At 38.7% G+C, this 14,071-nt stretch overlaps 1 protein-coding gene across 1 annotated transcript in view; it reads left to right on the top strand.

Annotated features, from left to right (window-relative positions):
* The window catches only part of USP54 (ubiquitin specific peptidase 54), a 118,026-nt gene that overhangs the window by 19,288 nt on the left and 84,667 nt on the right, over window positions 1–14,071 (top strand). The gene's annotated exons all lie outside the window — the stretch shown is intronic.

Here is a 14,071-nt window from a genome sequence, read left to right as displayed (position 1 = left end):
CCCCTGTAATCCTAGCTCTTTGGGAAGCTGAGGCAGGAGGATTGCTTGAGGCCAGGAATTTGAGACCAGCCTGAGCAAGAGCGGGACCCTGTCTCTACAAAAATATAGAAATATTAGCTGGGTGTGGTGACATGCACCTGTAGTCCCAGCTACTTGGGAAGCTGAGGCAGGAGGATCACTTGAGCACAGGAGTTTGAGGTTGCAGTGAGCTATGGTGAGGCCACTGCATTCCAACCTGGACAATAGACAGAGATCCTGTCTCAAAAAAAAAAGAAAAGAAGAGAAAAGAAAAGAAAAGAAAAGTCAAGTCTTAGCTGGAGTTTTAGTTTCATCTCAAGCTTTATGGGGGAAAGATCTGTTTCCAGGGTCTTTCATATGGTCATTGGCAGGATTCAGTTCTTCATGGGTTGACAAACTGATGGCCTTAGTTCCACACTGGCTGTTGGTTAGAGGCCTCCTTCAGTTCCTTGCCCTTATGGGACTCTCCACAGAGCAGTTTACAGCATGGCAGCTGGCTTTCATCAAGTGAGTAAGAGAGCAGGAGAGAGCGGAGTAGGTGGAAGCCAGAGTTGTTCTGTAACCTAATCTTGGAATTAACATCCCATCGTCTTTGTGGTATTCTTTTCATTAGAGGTCACTAGATCCAGCCCACACTCAAGGAGGGTAGATTATACAGGTCCAAGAATAAAGTTTTATACCACGCTGGATCATAGGTATACTAGGATACTTAGCCTGAAAAGATGATTAAGGGAGCACATGAGATCTGTCTTATGTATTTGAAAGGCTCATGTAAGGAGGAAAAAGTCTATCTGCTCTGTTTTGGAACTGAGATTGAACTAAGACCAGTGGGTGAAAATTAAAATGTGCTTGTTTTATGAGATAATGTGCTCTCTATCCTAGGATATATTTTGGCAGAAGGTGAGTGACCCCTTGTAAAAAAGTTAGTGAAAGGAGTTCTTGCATTAGGTTAGAAATTTAACTAGATGCTAAGTTTCTATAATTATACATGGGTGAGTTTCAAACTGTTAGTATTCGAATAGTCTGTCAGTTACTGATGAGGAAGAAGTATATAATTATAGATGTGTATTTGCACATGTGAAGTTTCATTTAGAAGATCCAGGTTTAAGAAGTTAAGATTTGTGGATTTATACTTTGAGTTATTAAAAATTCACTGTTCATATCCTATTTTTATTTTATATTCCTTTGGCTACCCTAGAATGCTTACTAGTATAAGTCTTATTTTAAAAAATTAAAAATACAGGGAAGCTCAAAAAAAATTAATAACAACTCTGAATTTTTTTTCTAATAAATAATATTTTCGTTGTGAAAAAAAAAAAAAGAAAATACAAACAAGGAAAAAAGTAAATACCTTATAATCCTTCTACCCAAAGATTATATGAACTCTATTAACACCTTGGTATAATATAACTTCTTTGACCTTTTAATTTGCATACACACACACATATACACACTCTTATTATGTTTTATAAAGTTGCTGCGAACACAGAATTAGTGAATACTGAATCATTGCTCCTAGGGTAAATACAAGGTTAGGTTCCTGTGAACCTCTGATCACAGTTTTGTTAACTGATCAACACTTTACCTTGTTTTTTGTATGTTGTTGTTTAGAGACACCTTAATATATGTTATTGATTTGTTAATATTGAACTCACAGTAAATAACACTATAACTCATGCCTGAATAAATCTTATCTTTTCTCCAGAAGGCATGTCACAGTCTTCTTGCATTTAGGAACTTAGACAGCACTTCAGCATGGAGATCATTTTAAACAGCAAAATCGCCAACAGAAACCACAAAAATGCAAAAAACATGGCACTGAATAAATAGACTCACCAATCTATTTAGTATGAAAGCTGAAACAAGAAGACAGAGCATTGTTTTCTTAGACCCCAGCTGGGAATGTGCACATCAGGCAACTCAAATTTCTGTGCATGCACGTGTCTGTGAATGACTGCAGAAATGCTGCAAGCATTGATTTTGGGGTTACACATACGTTTTAGTGAGTAGGCAAATATGGAATTCACGAATAATGAGGATTGGCTGAGTGTGGAGTATGTGTGTGTGTGTATTTGTTTTCCATTTTGTTTAATTTTATAAAAATGAAATAATTTTGAAAATACCGTTATATTCTCTTTTCATCTGACATTCTAATCATTCATTCATTGAACAAGTATTTATGGAGTGCTCACCATGTACCATGCATTGTACTAGGCTCTGGAGATACAGTAGCAACCAAGATAGGCAAGGTCCTTACTTAGGGAGCTTATATGTATATTTTTTTCTTTTTTCTTTTATTTTTTTAAAGGCTGGTCAAGTGAAGCAGTGAGAGTGGAGAAGGAACAAAGGAATCTGTAATTGGTTGTGATCAATTGGGTTGTAAACACCATTGGACTTGGACTAACCTGGGAGCCTATATTCTAATGGAGAAGATAAATAATAAGTAATGTCTATTAGTGATAAGTATGATGGAAAAAAAACTAAAGCAGGATAAGGACAGGGAGGCAAGTGGTAATTTTAGATGAGGTATTCAGGGAAGTCCCTTTGAGGACAGTGGCATTTGAGCAGAGACCTGAATGAAGTGAAGAAGCAGGCTATGTAAAGAACTGGGGAATGAGTGTTCAAAGGTGATAGACTAAATAGCAGGTGAAAAAGTCTTGAGATGGGAACTAGCTTGGCAGCTCTGAAAAATGATGGGCAGAAAGCAGTAAAGCGGTAAAGATGAAATTGTTGAAGTAAGTAGGGGCCAGATCATGAGGAATTTAAGATTAAGGAATTAAGATTTTGTTCAGAATGTCATGGGAAGACATCAGTGTTTTACCATAGAGTAATGACATGATTTGATTTATATTTTTAAAAGTTACTCTGATTGCTGTGTGGAGAAGTAATTGTATTGGAGGCAAGGAGACTAGAAAGGAGGCTATTGCAGTATGCTAGTAAATGGATATAGTTGGCTTTGTCTAGGATGGTAGTAGTGGAGGTAGTGAGAAGGGATATATTTTGAAGGTAGCACCAATAAGATTTGCTGATAGATTGATGGAGGTGTTAGGGAAAGAAAGGAGGCAAGCATGACTCAAATTTTGGCTTGAACAAGTGAGTGAAGGAGCTGATTGGGGTGTGTATGGTGAGAACTAAGATTTCTCTTTTGGACATGTTAGGTTTGATATAGCTGTTAGACAGTCAGTTGGAAGTGTGGTGATTATATCTCCATGTCAATAAATATTTATCTCTAATTTTTTCACGGTTGAATAATGTTTCATTGTGTGAATGTATACTGTGCTTCGTCATGAATAACATTGCAGATTTTTACTTTAATTCCTCCCAGGTGCTTGCAATGCAGTTCTGACACTAACTACCTGGAGTTAGCTCAAATTTCACAGGGGCATAGTCCTCACTTTACACACTAGCCGCAAGTTCAGAAGTCTCCAGCGCAGCTGTACTTCTGACCAAGGTGCTACAAATTCAGGGGTTCCCACAACACTCTCAAGTTGCTAGAACAACTCAAAAAACTCAAGAAAGCGTTATACTCAATGTTTACAGTTTTATTATAGCAAAAGGATGCAAATCTGAAGCAGCAAAAGAGAGAGATACATAGGGTGAATTATGGGAGGGTCCCAAATGGTAAGCTTCTGTCTCCTCAGGATGTGTTACCCTCTGAGTACATCAGTGTATATCCTGACCAGGGAAGCTCACTGAGCCCTGGTGTTCAGAGTTTTTATTGGGGCTTCATTACATAGGCACGATTGATTGAATCATTGGCCACATGATTGAATTTGGTCTTCAGCCTCTCTATTCCCCAGACTTCAGGCTGATATCCTATGGTGCAAAGCCCCAATCCTCTAATCATGTGATTGGTCTCAAAGACACTCATATCACTTGGGAAACTGCAGAGATTTAGACGCTCTCTCCCAGGAACAAAGTACCAGTAAAATTCTTCATTATACAACAATGTTAAAACCCAATTCAGATATAAAGCTTTTACAGACTTTCCAATGCATTTTGTTCATATCTCTACTATCGTTTCTTTCTCTCTTCTTAGTGACTATTTTGAAGGACCCATGACTTTAGTCATTTTTGTATCTCTAATATTAGCACTATGTCTGGCTTATAGTAGATGCTCAGTAAATATTTAAGAAATTAAAATATTTAAGATATAACTCTAGCACTCTAAGAGGCCGAGGTGGGCGGATCGTTTGAGCTCAGGAGTTGGAGACCAGCCTGAGCAAGAGCAAGACCCTGTCTCTACTAAAAATAGAAAGAAATTATATGGACAGCTAAAAATATACATAGAAAAATTAGCTGGGCATGGTGGCACATGCCTGTAGTCCCAGCTACTGGGGAGGCTGAGGCAGTTGGATTGCTTGAGCCCAGGAGTTTGAGGTTGCTGTAAGGTAGGCTGGTGCCATGGCATTCTAGCCTGGGCAACAGAGTGAGACTCTGTCTCAAAAAACAAAACAAAACAAAACAAAACAAAAAACTGATGAGTAGATGGGAAGTTCAGTGTAAAATTCTCTTAGAGTTGTTTTAAGATGAAATAGAATCAAGTTTCACTTTATTTCTTCTATATTCATCCTCATTTGCTCTTCAAATATTTTTATACTTTTTAATGTGGGCATCAGATTTAAAAAAAAATGAAAAGGAGATTTTGCTTTTTAAAATAATTCATCAACATTCCTTTAAATAGCAAGATTTTCTAATGCATTTAAAATATACCAAAATTCCATTTACACACAGTTTGTAAGAATTACATTATCATGTAGTCATTTAAGCATTATCTTGCTTAACACATTAACTGCCATGTGAGTTGTATTTAACTCATGCTAGTTTTGAGCCTAGGGCCTGCAGTTGGTTTGTGAAAATCTTACTTGTTGATGTTCTTATTGTTACAATTAGTATATTGACAATTGCATATAATTCATGCACAGAAAACAAAAAAACCTAAATTTTTCATTAAATTAGAAAGGATAATTTTGTTTTCAAAGTTTTTATTCTATTTTTGTAATAAAACACTGTGGCCCCAAGGGAAATTAATTTTTTCTAGTGTGGCAGTCAATGTGTTAACCTGTCTGAACCTCAGAGGCTCTTTATGGTTTCTTCTTCTTATTCTAAGGATAAATTCTAATGGCTTCTTGTGTCTTGTCTGTGCTTAGGAATAATACTTAATAAAAACAGTTTAAAAACCATTGCTTCTACATACTGCGCAGTCTGAGATATGTATGATATGATATATATTAGATATTAGATATATTCAATATATGTCTAATATTATATATTAGATTTAATAATATTCCCTCAACTATTTTCTTTGTGTTATGATTTAAAAAATATTCTGAATATCTTTATCATGATTTGGGCTAGTTTCTATGAAACAGTATTTCACTGGGATATATTCTCTTCTTTTTTTTTTGGTACAGAGTCTCGCTTTGTTGCCCAGGCTAGAGTGAGTGCTATGGCGTCAGCCTAGCTCACAGCAACCTCAAACTCCTGGGCTCAAGCAATCCTCCTGCCTCAGCCTCCCGAGTAGCTGGAACTACAGGCATGCACCACCATGCCCGGCTAATTTTTTCTATATATTTTTAATTGTCCAGCTAATTCTTTCTGTTTTTAGTAGAGATGGGGTCTCGCACTCCTGACCTCGAGCGATCCTCCCGCCTTGGCCTCCTAGAGTGCAAGGATTATAGGCGTGAGCCACCGCGCCCGGCTCACTGGGATATATTCTTTTTGGAGTACTATATACACTAGAAGTTACTTGCATGTGATTTATTTTTACTTTGTGTTTAATTTTTTTTTATTTGCATATGAGGTGTTTTTTTTTTTTTTTTTGAGACAGAGTCTCACTCTGTTGCCCAGGCTAGAGTGCTATGGTGTCAGCCTCGCTCACAGCAGCCTCAAACTCCTGGGCTCAAGCAATCCTACTGCCTCCGCATCCTGAATAGCTGGGACTACAGGCATGTGCCACTGTGCCCGGCTAATTTTTTCTATATATATTTTTAGTTGTTCAGCTAATTTCTTTCTATTTTTTTAGTAGAGACGGGGTCTCGCTCTTGCTCAGGCTGGTTTCAAACTCCTGAGCTCAAATGATCTGCCCGCCTTGGCCTCCCAGAGTGCTAGGATTACAGGCGTGAGCCGCCACGCCTGGCCCCGGCATGTGAGTTTTAAAAAATGTTTTTAAAAATAGTTAATTCACCAGCCTGAGCAAGAGCGAGACCCCGTCTCTACTAAAAATAGAAAGAAATTATATGGACAACTAAAAATATATATATAGAAAAATTAGCCGGGCATAGTGGCGCATGCCTGTAGTCCCAGCTACTCGGGAGGCTGAGGCAGGAGGATCCCTTGAGCTCAGGAGTTTGAGGTTGCTGTGAGCTAGGCTGACGCCACGGCACTCACTCTAGCCTGGGCAACAAAGTGAGACTCTGTCTCAAAAAAAAAAAAAAAAAAAAAAAAGTTAATTCATAGTTAGAATGTCCTTTTTCTGTTACAGGATCCCATCACAATTTACTCATTTATACATTTACATGTGTAGTAGTTTCAGAATGTTATTCTGTATGCCTGTGGGAGACAGTTCTGTTAGTTAGAGTACATTGCTAATGTATGGTTCCTTGAGATTTTAGTCTTAGCAGACTCCAGTCATTTCCAAAGTTACTTAGGTTAGTACCTTTATCCACCACCCCCTTCAGTGAGGTTGTTTTATACATTTGTATCTTTTTATTATAGAAAATTTTAAACATATAGGAAAGTAAGGAAAAGAGTATAATGACCCCATTTACCGACTTTATGAATTATCAAATGATCAATCTTTTTTTTTTTTTTTTGAGACAGAGTCTCACTCTGTTGCCCAGGCTAGAGTGAGTGCCGTGGCGTCAGCCTAGCTCACAGCAACCTCAAACTCCTGAGCTCAAGCGATCCTCCTGTCTCAGCCTCCCGAGTAGCTGGGACTACAGGCATGCGCCACCATGCCCGGCTAATTTTTTCTATATATATTTTTAGCTGTCCATATAATTTCTTTCTATTTTTAGTAGAGGTGGGGTCTCGCTCTTACTCAGGCTGGTCTCGAACTCCTGAGCTCAAACGATCCGCCCACCTCGGCCTCCCAGAGTGCTAGGATTATAGGCGTGAGCCACCGCGCCCGGCCTCAAATGATCAATCTTGTTTCATCTATACTTCCTCTACCCAACCCATGATTATTTTGAAGTAAATCCCAGACATTATATTAATTCATCTGTAAATATTACAGAATGGGATTTATCATAATTGAATGAGTCCTCTATTGATGGACTTTTAGATTGCTTCCAATTTTTACTTATTATAAACAGTACAGCTATAAACATCCTTTTAATTTATCTTTGCAAACTTGTATAAGGTTATTCTTTGGGTAAATTCCTAGACATTGAATTCCTGAAATAAAAGATAGAAGCATTTGAAATTGAGATATACTGCCAAATTTATATTCCTACCAAGAGTGGGCCTTGTACACCTATAATCCTAGCACTTTGGGAGGCTCAGGTGGGAGGATCGTTTGAGACTAGGAGTTCAAGACCAGCCTGGGCAACATAGTGAGACCCCGTTTCTATAAAAAATAAGAAAAATTAGCTGGGTGAGGTGGCATGTGTCTGCTGTAGTCCTAGCTACTCGGGAGGCTGAAGCAGAAGGATTGCTTGAGCTCAGGAATTCAAGTCTGCAGTGAGCTAGAATTCATCCCAGCCTAGGCGAGAGAGCGAGATCTTGTCTCCGAAAAAGAGAGCAAATTAAGATTTCTCTTTCATCACACTGTTATCTACACTGATTTTACCCACCTTTTAAATATTCAGCAATCTAAGGGTTAAAAGATGATATTTAGTCTCCTTTTGCATTTCATTAATTATGAATGAGATAGGACATTTTCCCTACCTTTAAGTCATCTATTTGTTTTTTCCTTCTGTGAACTATTTAAATTATTTGCTTGTTTAAGAAAAGAAAAGAAATTGGCACAAAGGGTCAATTTCCTATCCCAAACCATTAATGCCGTGCTCCCACTTCCATCCCCCTTTCCAAGTCAGATCACCAACTCAGGAGTGGTGCTTAAGTCATTTTAATGAGGGTAAATGGTGGCCCATCTTTTCCTTTTCTTTTTCCTCCCCACTTCTGAAGGTTCATTAGCTCTCTGTTTTTTGTCCACCCTGGGTATGATCAGATTATTAAACAGATGGTTTTGATTTGGCTTCTGAGTGAGTATTCTAGAGAAATATGCTCAACAAGCAATAGGAAGGATTTCTACAGACATGTGGGGGAATGTTTGTAATTGTTTAGTGGAGGGTGTGCCCATCGAGCTTCACTTCAGCTTGCCTTGTTCATCTGTTCTGTCTTTCCACCCAAACATAAAACATGTACTCTAACTTTTGCTGCTGTGCCATTTCAGTGCGTTATCAGCCTTATGTTTGTGAGGGTGGATTTTCTGTCTTCATCCACCATGGACATATGTGTAACAAATAGTTGGCTTCTTGACTAGGGAAATGGTGATTGCACTCTGTCTTAGTTTAAATGACAATGTCAGAAGAGTGAGAATGCACCGGCAGCCTGATTTTCTTGTATATTCTTTAAAATAATTATTCAAAATCTTATACACACAGAAGTTGTTTGCTGAGCATTTGAAGTCATCCAGTTTTACCAGGTGGCAGCTGCTGTTGTTTATGGGGACCTGATTTAAACCACAGACATGAAACAAAAGAGTGTCCTTATTTCACAAACAGGGAAACTGTGATTTTTAAAAAATAACAGCTTTATTGAGACATAATTCACATGCCATACAATTCACCCGTTTAAAGTGTACAATTCAGTGGTTTTTAATATATTCACAGCATTAAGCAACCATCACCACAATCACTTTCAGAACATTTTCATCACCCCAGCCAGGCGAGGTAGCTCATGCCTGTAATCCTAGTATGGAAGGTGGAGGCAGGAGGATCGCTTGAGCTCAGGAGTTCGAGACCAGCCTGAGCAAGAGTGAGACCCCGTCTCTACTAAAAATAGAAAAATTAGCCGGATGTCCTAGTGCACACCTCTAGTCCCAGCTACTCAGGAGGCTGAGGCAGGAGGGTCGCTGAAGCCCAGGAGTCTGAGGTTACAGTGAGCTACGATGACGCTACTGTACTCTACCCAGGGCAATAGAGCAAGACTCTGTCTCAAAACAAACAAACAAAAAGAACATTTTCATCATTCCAAAAAGAAATGCTGTACCTATTAGAAGTCCTAGTAGGTACTTAGATTTGCCTATTTTGGACATTTCATATAAATGGAATCATACCATAGGTGGTTTTTTGTGACTGGCTTCTTTTCCCTTAGTGTGATATTTTTAGGGTTCATCCATTTGTAGCCCATATCAGTACTTCATTCCTATAATGGCTGAATAATATTCATTGTATGAATATAGCACATTTTATTTATCCATCAGTTGATGGACGTTTTGGTGGTTTTCATTTTTTTGGCTACTGTGAATAATGCTGCTATGAACATTTGTGAACAACTTTTTGAGTGAATATACATTTTAATTTCTCTTGGGTATATACGTAGGAGTAGAATTGGTGGGTCAAATGGTAACTCTATTTTTAATCTTTTGACGATCTGCCAGACTATTTTCTAAAGTGACTGTGCTATTTTACATTTCCACCAGCAGCATATGAGGGTTCAGATTTTTCCGTATCCTTGTCAACATCTTATTAACTGTTGTTTTGATTATAGCCATCCTTGTGGGTGTGAAATGTTCTCATTGTGATTTGATTTTTATTTCCTTGACTTAATTTAACCTGTGTTTAGAAACTTTTTTTATTAATAGACTTTATCTTTTAAAGCAGTTTTAGATTTACAGAAAAATTGAGAAGATAGTACAGAGAGTTCCCACATTCCCTTTCTTCCCCCCAGTTTTCCTTATTTATTTATTTAGTTAGTTAGACAGACATGGTTTCACTGTGTTGCCTGGGCTAGAAATGCAGTGGCATCGCCATAGCTCACGGCAACCTCGAACTCCTGGGTTCAAGTGATTCTCCTGCCTCAGCCTCCCAAGTAGCTGGGACTACAGGTGTGCACTACCATGCCTGGCTAATTTTTCTATTTTTTGTAGAGAAGGGGATCTTGCTTTTGCTCAGGCTGGTCTCAAACTCCTGAGCTCAAGCAATTCTTCCGCTTCGGCCACCCAGAGTGCTAGGATTACAAGCGTGAGCCACAGCGTCCAGCCTCGTCTTAACTTTTTAATTTGATTTTGTGAGTCTGTGTTTACCCTTATGACCATGCCTCCAAAACTAAAGTCCACTGTAAGTCCAGGTGAGCCTGCAGCAAAGAGAAAGGTGATTATAATGGAAATGAAAGTAAAAATAATTAAGCGTTTGGGGAAAGGCCAGATGCCCTCATGCATTGGAAAAGCATTAGGCTTCAGTCACTGGACTATGGGAACAATTATAAAGGATAAAATCCCAACAATGGAACATGTAAAAGGCAGTGCTCCAATGAAACCATCATTATTAGGCAGCGTAGGGGATTATGTTTATTGGAATGGAAAGGTATTGTTGATTTGATTAGAAGATTAAGTGTAACATTTCTATTAGCCTAATGTTGATGCAACATTAATCTTTAATACTCTTTTTGGACATTTCTCCTGTCTCCTACCTAAACTTTTTGTGTGAATTTGTTTTTATGTTATGTATGTTTGAATTAAAAGAAAGAGTACAGTAGTTTCTGTAACATTATTACAGTATAGGGAAATTATTATTACAGTCTCACACTGTGTTATTACCATATATCATCCTTTATAATATTATTATTACCATATATATAGATATCCGAATTACATAAAAATCTGACCTAGAGATGTTCTCAGGAATGTATCTCATTTGTAACTTGGGGACCACCTGTACAGTGCATTTGTTACAATTAATAACCAATATTGATGTTATGATTAACTGAAGTCCATGGCTTATTGAGATTTCCTCAGTTTTTATCTACTGTCCTTTTTTTCTGTTCCAGGATCCCTTGTAGAATCCTGCGTTACATTTACTTGTCACGTCTCCTTAGGCTCTTCTTGGCTATAAGAGTTTTTCAGACTTTCCTTTTTTTTTTTTTTTTGACTACTATAGTAGTTTTCCCCTTATCCATGGGGGGTATGTTCCAAGACCTCCAGTGGATGCCTGGAACTGTAAATAGTACTAAACCTGATTGCTGTTAAGTAGAACATGTGTCTGTTCATGTCTTCCACCCACAAATTTAATGCCTTTTCCATCTTAACTAAGCACTTATCACACACTGTGCCGTGACTTTTGCAGTTTGAGGTGTGACAGCAAGCTAGCACAAATTTCTTTTTCCTTCTTAGCAATTTCACGGGTAGATTTTGTCAACGGAAAAGAACCCAAACTCTGTAAAATAAAGAGGTTTATTTTGAGGCAAATATGTGCAACCATGGCGTGGAGAGCCACACCCAGGAAGCCTTGTGCAAGTGGTCTTGCTGTGGTTGGGTTATAGTTTGGTTTTATACATTTTAGGGAGACAGAAATTATATGTAAAGTCATAAAGCAATACGTGGAAGGTGTACATTGGTTTGGACTGAAAAGGCCCGAAATGCCGGGTATTGCAGGTTATAGGTGGGTTTAAAGATTCATTGATTTGTAATTGGTTAAAAAAATGAAGCTTTTTCTAAAGGCTTGGAATGTTTTAAGACAAGGAAGTCTGTTAATCAGAAATAAGCCACCCAGACAGATACAGAGACTCAAATGATCTGTTAAGTAAATTAATGACCTGCAGGTGTGATTTAAACCTTGTCTTGCATAGTCTTAGGCCTGTTACAAAGGATATCTCCAAGAAGGGAGGGGGACATGAAGAGGCATATATGACCTTCCTTCTCATGGCCAGCAACTCAGTGTTAGTGTACTTTTGGGGTCCCTTTGGCCAAGAGGGCCAGTCAGCTGGCAGGGGGGGGCCCTTAAGATTTTTAGTTCATAATTTGTTCTTACTGTAGATCTTAGCAGCCTTAGCGTATTATTTTTTTCCTTAAGTCAAAAACTTTCACCTTTTCACTTAAAGGAAGTACTTTACAGCTTCTCTTTGACCTATTCAAATTTTTAGCATCTATACTCTTGTACTTTTGGGCCATTATTAAGCAAAATAAGGTTTACTTGAACACAGGCACTGCTAGAGGATAACATTTGATCTGAAAACTGAGTTGCCTGCTAAGTGACTAACGGGCAGGTGGCATAGATGGATGGCATGGATATGCTGGACAAAGGATGATTCATGTTCCAGGTTGGACAGAGCAGGATTTCATCATACTACTCAGAATGGCATGCAATTTAAAACCTAAGAATTGTTTCTTCCAGGAATTTTCCATATAAGATTTTCAGACCCAGGTTGACCTCAGGTAACTGAAACCTCAGAAAGCAATGGACAAGGGGGAACTACTATATTCTTCATACATTGAATTATCCTGGCACAACTGTGCACTTCTTAAGGTTTGGTGGAATATGGGGAAAAATAAAGCATTTGCATCTTTTTTTTTTTTTTTTTTTTGTTGAGACAGAGTCTCACTTTGTTGCCCAGGCTAGAGTGAGTGCCGTGGCGTCAGCTTAGCTCACAGCAACCTCAAACTCCTGAGCTCAAGCGATCCTACTGCCTCAGCCTCCCGAGTAGCTGGGACTACAGGCATGCGCCACTATGCCCGGCTAATTTTTTCTATATAGATTTTTAGGTGTCCATATAATGTCTTTCTATTTTTAGTAGAGACGGGGTCTCGCTCAGGCTGGTCTCGAACTCCTGACCTTGAGCAATCCACCCGCCTCGGCCTCCCAGAGTGCTAGGATTACAGGCGTGAGCCACCGCGCCCGGCCAGCATTTGCATCTTAATACTTTATTAGTAACCTATGCAAAATTGGTGAAGTTTCCTAAAGTGAGGTAGAAATCTCAGAGGCTTTCACCACACTTAGATAACACCAAAAATGATGAAGGAAACAATGTTGCCAAAAATATAAATTACTTTGCTGACAGTTTACCACACTATAGACTTAATTTAGTTCTTGTGAAACCTTTTAAAATAGGAGTTTTTGCTTTTGGAATCTTCTATTTTAGCATACAAAATCATTTCAATGACAAAGGGAGGTGTTAGCAGAAATAGGAGCAAATTGCTCTTCACATTGTTCTTGATTTTACTTGATGGCCATCCTGGACTTTTGGCACCGTCACCACTTGTCCTTTAATCCTCTTATATGTGTCTGTCTCAGATGTTCTCAGATTTAGAGAATGAGTACTAGAAGAAAGAGCTCTTGAAGTGGATGTGGGCCTAAGGGTTTGAAGAGGTTTGGGATAATAGCAATAAGGATAAGAAAAGAAAAATAGGCCAGGCACAGCTCTTGCCTGTAATCCTAGCACTTTGAGAAGCCAAGGTGGGAAGCTTGCTTGAGGTCAGGAGTTTGAGACCAGCCTGAACAAGAGTGAGACCCTGTCTCTACTAAAAATAGAAAAATTCGCTATGCATGATAAGTGCACACCTGTAGTCCCTGCTACTTGGGAAGCTGAGGCAGGAGGATCTCTGGAGCCCAGGAGTTTGAGGTTGCAGTGAGCTATGATAATGCCACTGCATTCTAGCCCGGGAGAGAGCAAGACTCTGTCCAAAAAAAAAAAAAAAAGAATAGGTGAAAATGAAATCATTATAGGGTTTATAGGGTTAGGGGCCAGAAATGGTCTGAGAAAACTGGAAGGAGAGTGTTAGATGTAGAAGCAGCAGCATAACTGGGCCTCAATGACTTTCTCTACTTACAGGAAACTCTGTGTGGTCTAATGAGATCACCAGACAGGGTCTTTGTTAACTTATCTGTTCTGGGGTCTGTAGAACAATAGGCTACCAATATAATTTTTATTGGCACTCAGTATATGGTCAGCTTCCCCTCCCCACTAATCATTTTCTTCCTCTTTTTCTTAAGCATGTCTCTCTTCTTCCTTTGATTATGCCTTAAACTTGCAGGCTTAAAGTTTAAAAGACAACGAGAGATTCATCTTTTGACCACTTTTGGTGAAACAAACATTTAGGTGATCCTGTGGT

This window comes from Eulemur rufifrons, chromosome 28 (genome assembly GCF_041146395.1).
Source record: "Eulemur rufifrons isolate Redbay chromosome 28, OSU_ERuf_1, whole genome shotgun sequence".
NCBI classification, from domain to species: domain Eukaryota; kingdom Metazoa; phylum Chordata; class Mammalia; order Primates; family Lemuridae; genus Eulemur; species Eulemur rufifrons.
The sequence above is the reverse complement of the archived record's forward strand: the minus strand, read 5'-3'. Positions and strand labels throughout refer to the sequence as shown.